Source organism: Hipposideros armiger, unplaced genomic scaffold (assembly GCF_001890085.2).
Source record: "Hipposideros armiger isolate ML-2016 unplaced genomic scaffold, ASM189008v1 scaffold_241, whole genome shotgun sequence".
NCBI lineage: Eukaryota > Metazoa > Chordata > Mammalia > Chiroptera > Hipposideridae > Hipposideros > Hipposideros armiger.
This window is the reverse complement of record NW_017731591.1, coordinates 1,098,751-1,105,459: the sequence shown is the minus strand read 5'-3', so window position 1 is coordinate 1,105,459 and position 6,709 is coordinate 1,098,751. Positions and strand designations below refer to the sequence as shown.

At 43.7% G+C, this 6,709-nt stretch overlaps 1 long non-coding RNA gene across 1 annotated transcript in view; it reads right to left on the bottom strand.

Moving 5' to 3' along the window:
* The window catches only part of LOC109389720 (uncharacterized), a 35,760-nt gene extending 29,478 nt beyond the window's left edge, over positions 1-6,282 (bottom strand). Inside the window, exons 1-2 of the long non-coding RNA XR_002125450.1 lie at positions 6,006-6,282; positions 511-2,562 (exon numbers count right to left, since the gene is read on the bottom strand). This is a non-coding gene — a long non-coding RNA (uncharacterized LOC109389720). The remainder of the gene's footprint in view (positions 1-510; positions 2,563-6,005) is intronic.
* Positions 6,283-6,709: the final 427 nt, after the last annotated feature.

The window sequence follows — 6,709 nt, the reverse complement described above, 5'->3', positions numbered from 1 at the left end:
ACATTGCATTTCCCTACCTACGCAGTTAATCCCAGGAGCAATTTTGAAAATGGTCTTTTTGGCCCATGGTTTCTGACCTTCTCTGAAGGGTTCAGATCATCTCCTCAAAGATTAAATGCATTTTGCCAGGCTCTTTTCTAGTAATTTGATTGTGTGGCATATGAAATGCCAGTTTATACAAATTCATTTTAAAGGAATCAGTGTGTTTTTAAAATGGAAATATACAGCAATACTTGGGAAAATTGGAGAGCATTATCCTGGCATGAAACCAGTGTTGCTTTTCTTGCTGAGTATTTTTATAAATCTCCGTGTAGGTTTGGAGAAGAGGAGGAGAGAAGGGAATAGAAAGTCTGAAAAAGGGAAGTTTATTAGTGGTTGGGCTTCATCTCCTGGCATGAATATTCATGTGTTCATTTCAAAAGTTTATACTGCATTTTTAAGACCCTTAAATGTAACCACTTTATCAAATAGGATGCCATGAACTACAAATTACAGAAAAATCTCACTTACAAGTCTTAAGCAGTAGGGAATTCAGTATTTCACATAACAGGATGTCTTGAGTAGGCAGTTCGAGGGTTGTTTAATTTGGGGGCTCAACAACGCACCATGAGAGATGTTATCCACATCAGCTTCTCTTGACTTTCAACTTGCAGCTTGAAGGTCGTTTGCCAGAGCTGCACACATCACGTCATCAAACAACAATATCCCAGATGTGGCATGTTTCTGCTTTGTATCCAGAAAAGTCCCTCCAGGAGAATTCCCAGATGACTTTGTAGGCGTTATCTCCGCTGCCTATTCACCAGCAAAATAAATGACATCACTGTGATTGGCTTATCCTAATCAGCATTTACCCAGCTGGCACTGGGGAGAGGCTTATGAGCTTATACTGTGCCAAATTCCTCAAGACCATTAGTGTGATGATAACAAAAAGAGGGAAGGGCTAATTGGCTAGACCACCGAGAGTGCCCACTGCAAATACGTTCTCTCTGCAGCTATGGCCGGACAGCAGCGGTATGTCGCCACATAATGAGCCACCCAACATCCACTGGCTCAAAAGCAACACCGTCTATTTAGCACCTAGCTCTCTGAGTCCGCCCTCTGTGGGCTCACATGGGTAGTATCCCCATACGTGCTCACTGTCCAGGGTCGCCAGCTCCACTTCCGTTCACGGGCTCGGAAATGCTCTCCACTTCTCAATGCGAAGATGTGCAGTGTCACATTGCCAGGGTGTGGAGGCAGGTGACGAGGGCTACCTGGCCATCTTCACGACCTGCCACACAGCTTTTCTAGGTGCTATGCTGAGTTGCTGTCCAAGTTTCTCACAATACATGAACAAAGGCAAAAATAAGAAGAGTAACAGCTACCATTGCTTTTTGACATAACACATTATTCTAAAAATCTCACAAGTTAATGAGCACGTTCTCATAAAACTTGCCATCTACAGTGGAAAGCATATTATGTCATGGGAAGAATATGAGCATTCATGTCAGAGAGATTTATGTTTGATTCTGGAACTTTCCTTTTACTAGCAGTATGTATGTGACCTTGGGAAACATATCCAGCCTCTCTATGAATTGGTTTTCTAATCTGTAAAAAGGCAATGGAGGTGTCTGCTCAGGTCCTCTAAGAAACAGACACCAAGATGGGCTAGATATGCAAGGGGTTTGTTGGGGGGAAAGGCTTGTGAAGGAAGAAGGCGGTGGAGGGAAGTGGGAAGCAGGCGTCCGGCACCTGTGAGAGGAGAAACGGGGTGCGTCTGACGCGCCGTACACCACAGCACAGTTCTCAAAAAAGTCTTCCGGCTGGTAGAGAACTCCCAAGCCGAACGTGATCACTGGAACATCCTCAGAGGGCAGCGCTGACCCTGTTCTGTTGACCCACTGGGCTGAGTACTTGGCTAGGGACAAGCAGCCCAGGAAAAGGCCTGGTGTGAACACAGGGACAAATTCAAGGAGGTGGCCGCTAGAAGCTGTCAATCAACAATGCCCCTGGCCACTGGTTCTCTTGAAGGACCTGAGAGGTTCACTGACCATGCCAACCTGTAGATTTGTTGTATTAAATGAGACAAAACGTAGTCGGCAGTATTGCCTGCCATATAACAGATACTACATAATGACATTTTCATTTCTACGGCAAGAAGTATAAATAGCCTCGAATTTCCGTCCTCTGACCCAGAAGTCAAGCCCAATGCTGAATGCAAAATAGGTGTTTAATAAAATGTTACCCAACATTCACCATCTGTGGTAAGCACCTATTCTAGTGATTATTAAGCCCAATCTTATGTCTAAAAACAGCTCCCAGTCTAGTCTCTGTGTCTTGCACCCTGCAAATCACGTTGGCACAGCTGAAGCAGCCATGTTGAGCCTCTACCCTACTGGACATGGTCTGTGGACCTGGAGTGGGCAGCTAACCCAATGAGCTCATGAAATTTCTTCCCTGGAAGTGGAAAGAGTCAATCCAGTTGATTTCCAGGTGGGAGGCCAGCAACAGGAAAAGTTAGGATGTCACAGAAACTGTATTTCCAACATGTGACCTGGGAAATAGAGAAAGCCAGTGTGATACCTGGAATCAAAAATACAGAGGAAACAAGAAAAAGATCAGATATGGAAGACAGAATGAGTGTCTTTTCACTACTGCATCCTCTATTTCAGTTCATTCCAACGTTCTGAAGCAATCCTATCATTACACATGTTTATGTAACCTGAAACCAATCTTATATTTCCCCCATTTTCTTTAAACAGGCTCCAGCGAGCTTTGTTATAATACCTCAAAGTTTCCCAACCAACACACCAACGTAGGCATGTGTGTGGTCTGGTTGTAACTAAGCACCAAATAATTTATTTTTTTTAGTATAGTCTTTGGAAGTTATAACAAAATTAACTAAGATATAATAAGAATGGAGAAAGCCATATCTACAGCAATCCTGCTTTTGAACAAATGAAAATTTCCTAAACATGAGGCTTTGGTGGCATCAAGTATAGAACAGAAATATTAAATATATAAATTGAAAGCCACTAAAATATATATGTAGACTGTAAGGAGAAAACAAATTGCCTGGAAAAGCTTACCAGCCTGTGATTGTGAATATGAATATAAGGTCTTTGAACATCAAGGATTGCTAAATAGAAACCTTTCACAGGACTATTTATTAGAGCTAAGAACTCTTCAATATTAAAAGATATGCACAGGGTGCAAGTAAAAATTATTTAATTGGAAGTATTTAAATAGATGGTCCTCCTGTGGTTATAGAAAAGAATTCTATCTTGCATTGCAGATTGAACCAGATTACCATTAAATCCATAGTTTCTCCAATTCAAAACTGCCTTTATAAACAACACAATATATGGACATGATAAGAACTGAAAAGGTTCCAAACAATATAAAAGAAAATGGTCAGCCTCATTAGAGTCAAAGAAATGTATATAAAAACATTGATGAGAACATCAGAATATAAAACAATCTCACAATATTAAGTGATGACAAGAATAAGAAGAAACAGGGGCTCTTATTCTCTATTGGTGGAAATATACATTGATTCATATTCATTTTCTTATATAGAAATATGGTTGTACATAGGAAAATGGGTAATGTGGACACACCATAATCCAATAATTTCAAGCCAAGGTTTATACATTAGAATGACTCTTTCCCAGTGTAACCTGTACCAGGGTGTTAACTAGACCATATTTTATAATAGCAAGAAAAAGGAAACCACGTAAGTGCCCACCAGCAAGGGAACACATAACTATGATGCGATGTATCCACAAGACTGAATCCTACAGGTCAGTAGAAAGGAATGAAATTGAGCTCTGTGATAATGAGTAGAGAGCAAAACGTAGTGAGGCAGGATTTACATAGGGGGAGACTAACTGTTAGTCTGAGTCACCAAGAGAAGAGAAAACATTTCAGGATTTTATTAGGGGACATGCCCATGTGAAGAGAATAGAGAAGAGGCAGGGGAAATGGGGCGGGCCATCACTAATGCTAGCCTGTCATTGAGTGACAGAGGGAAGAGACCCACACCGTCCAGGTCTGAGGATCACCAAACCCACAGGCAGCCCTTGAGCCAGTCAGCTACCTGTGTCAGAGACCTGGTCTGCCTTGGGTCCCCTCAGCACTCAGTCACTGGTGGGGAGCAGGCTGTGTCCCCCAGCAGGAGCCACAGTGGCCTTCCAAGTGCAGCCTCTGGGGCTGTCCCTGTGAGAGGGGTTCTGAGAGGCACCCTTGTGACTACTGTCCCGTCAGCAAAACAATCAAACACAAACTCACCAAACATTTTTCACGGAGAAATTGATGTATGTGAAATGCTTTGTAAATGGCCAGAAAGGATACACACCAAAGTCATAAGAATGGACTCCTTCTAAAAATGGAGGGAAAGTGGGACTGGTGATAAGACACAAAGGCGAATCCAAGGGTATTGAGGAAATGCCTCATTTCACTTCGCATAAAGAAGGGTGGGGCACAGAGAGAGAAGGACGCCGATGTTTGTCCAAGGCCAACTGCTTTCTTCCCCAGTGAAGACTTGCCAGTGGCAAGAGGTTCTCAACACAAGAGAAACCAAACACTTGTGGATGTCTCGTGAGGAAAGGAGCTTCCGACGAGCCACTTCTTCTGGGAACTGTGGATTCACAAACCCGAGCCCCACTCCCAGCTTCAGCAGGCCCACCCAGTGCTCGGGAGCTCCCGGGGATGCAGGTAACCCATTTCACCCTAAGGCGCTGGACAGCCGTGCCGTAACGCAACGTGGCCACCCATGGCTTTCCGATGGAGACTGTGTCTTCTCTAAGTCTCCACAGGGGGAAGCTACTGAATGTAAGCAGTTTATTCGCCTGCGTGATAGTAACTGGTTGGACATAACTGGGTGAAACTCATCAAGCTTAGTAGCCAGTCAACAGAGGATAAGAAGATTTTTTAAAAATCTCATTAAGGACTGCACGATATTACAAAGTGTTCAACGTATGACAGCTTTAAACATAAACATGTAGCCCTCACACTCATTAGAATCATCCCCCCGGCCCCGTGGCAAAGGACCAGTGTTGACAACGTGCAATCTTAGGGTTTATGCAGAGAAGGGGTTCCCTATCTCCTGTTAGTCTCCTTATCCCTCCTGACACCCAAATAGTACCTGGGGCTGTTCCTTTATATAATTGAAATCAATACAGCAAAACTGTGCTCATTAAAATTTGGGGGAAACACTGCTAAAACATGTTCTGAAATACATTTCACAACTATTGTATATAAAAATATTTCAGTGAATAGCAGACATTCCAGATGCCCCCCACCACACTAAAATACCACCGCAGCAGTAAAATGGTTCAAACACATGCTTCGAATCCATTCTGCTTGGTCTCATCTCCATTTTTGAACATTACAAACATCAATAGGTAACTTCAATCCCAAAACTTTGAGTCCACTGCACCTGTCCTGACTGGAGGATGCTGACACAAATTGTATGTCCAGTGGTCACTACGACACGATTTCCCATTGGGTGATAAAATCCACAGGCTCGTGCAGGGTCCAGGTCGGAAACATTCCGGGAGGCTGACCTGCTACACGCAAAGTTATCAGGAGCCGTGGTGTGCATAACTTTCCTGAACCCCGATATTATAGCTTTGCAATGATCATTATGTTTCGAATGCCATCACTGGCTTATCTGATTTCATATTTGCCTTATTTTGCATTTTCTGCTTTATCATTTTTCTGCTCATGTCATGACATTGATGTGAATGTGGATATTTACATAGATTTGCGTGTAATTTCCCACAAGACTTAGCTTACATCCTGAAGGCAAAGCATTTGCCCTCTGTCTTTCTTCGTACCCTCCTAAATGAGGTTCACACTAAACTAAGCCAAAAGAAAAAAAAAATTATCTAGAGACAAGAAGAATGATTCATTGTACGGGCAGCATATATTCGTGGGAAGACAGGTACTTACATCACACCTTCTCCTTTAATCAAAGTAAGAAGCAATCTCCCAGGGAACATTGAAGCGTTCCTATAATTTACCTTCACGTTTAGTTTCGAAGCCGGTCCTAGACGTTAGCCCAGTCTTTGAGGAAATGCTGCAGGAACACACAGAGATCTGTGCTGGCTGCAATGATGGCCGGAGTCAGGCATGGCTGCCGAACTTGAAACTGAAATAATTAAAGTGAAATACAATGAAAATTCTGCTTGTCGTGGTTCCAGCTGTATTTAGAGTTCAGTAGCCCCACGGAGCCAGTGACTGCTTCCTGGACAGTGTAGCAGCAGAGTATGTAATCCATGAGAAGAAAGCAACCCAGCATGTCCGCCGTCACGGGATTTCCAACAAATGACCCTGATGTAAGGAAACCACACCTTACATATTTGAATGATTTCCAAAGTCATGCAGCCACATCTGTGATGTCTAAATGGGCGTTTAGTCTGTTTTTTTTTACAGGAAGTTTATGCTGTGCTCTGTTCCCATTGCACAAGCAGCAGACTCATGTCCACAAGCTGATGGGACATGCGGATTGTTAGCAAAGGGACATCCAGGGACATAACGACACAGAAAAAGACCAAACAATGGAGCAAGCGGCGCCCGTGCCAGGAGACATGAATGTGACCTTACGGACGAGCAGTCACAGGTAGGTCCTCTGTGCACAACCTCCTCGGTCTCTGAGCGTCCCTGGCCGGCCGCCTGCCCCTCGCTGACCACGCCAGGGGTCACCCCACACGCCCGACCCCCAGCT